At 47.2% G+C, this 983-nt stretch overlaps 1 non-coding gene across 1 annotated transcript; it reads left to right on the forward strand.

Moving 5' to 3' along the window:
• The first annotated feature begins 229 nt into the window (after positions 1–229).
• TRNAY-GUA (transfer RNA tyrosine (anticodon GUA)) lies at positions 230–301 on the forward strand. The gene has a single exon. It is a non-coding gene; the product is annotated as a tRNA-Tyr (tRNA).
• Positions 302–983: the final 682 nt, after the last annotated feature.

The following is a 983-nucleotide window of genomic DNA, read 5'->3' on the forward strand; positions in this document are numbered from 1 at the left end:
GCGGTGGTTAAAGGTGCTGGACTCCCACATGGCCAACTGTGGTTCGAGTCCCAGATCTGGCAACTTGCTTTCTCACTTTCCTTCTCACTCTCGCTCACTCTGTCCTTCTCTGGTCAAATGAAGAGAGAGAGAGAGAAAGAGAGAGAGAGAGAGAGAGAAAGAAAAAGTTAAATAAAAATAATTCTAAAAAAAAATCCAGACCTGAATTAAAACCCAGTTGGAGTGCCTGTCCTCGTTAGTATAGTGATGAGTATCCCCACCTGTAATGTGGGAGACCAGGGTTCGATTCCCTGACGGGGAGGTAATGTACAGCTGGTGGCGTGGTGGTTAAGGTGCTGGACACTCCCACATGGCCAACCATGGTTTGAGTCCTGGGTCTGGTGGCTTGCTTTCTCACTTTCTCTCCCTCTCTCTGTGTGTCTTTCTTTGGTCAAATTAAAATAAATAAATGAATAAATAAATTTCAAAATAAATAATTCGAAAAACAAAACAAAACAAAACAAAAAACCCAGTTAGACCCTTTGTAGCCGTATGACCTGGGCCCTCTGAACCTCAGACTTCAACGCAAACGAGCGACTGCCTCACAGGGAGAGTGTGAGAAATGGAGGGCGAGCTTGGCTGGCCAGTATTGCTACCACCGTTTCTGTTTCCCTTCTTACCTAGCCAGGCAGAATCCCACTAAACCTGGGCCCTTCCTGGCCTCATTTCATGGCTGGTGCTGTTTCTTCCTAGAATGACTTGGAATCTTTGCCCCAAGCCGACCCTGCAAAGTTCTGCTCAAATGCCGTCCAAATGCTGCCTCTTCCCAAGTCTTCCCTCAGTGAGAAGTAATTTCTCCCAACTGTTATCTCATCAGGCTTCTGTTTGATGGCGCCTCTGTGACAGCAGTTACCACAAAGCGCTCTCACCATGACCCTTCCAGCTTTCCTGCCAACTACACCCCACCACCCACTGCTCAAGCACCAGGCTAGGCTTAAAAAAAA

Source organism: Tupaia chinensis, unplaced genomic scaffold (genome assembly GCF_000334495.1).
Source record: "Tupaia chinensis unplaced genomic scaffold, TupChi_1.0 Scaffold000049_1, whole genome shotgun sequence".
Classification (NCBI taxonomy): Eukaryota; Metazoa; Chordata; class Mammalia; order Scandentia; family Tupaiidae; genus Tupaia; species Tupaia belangeri.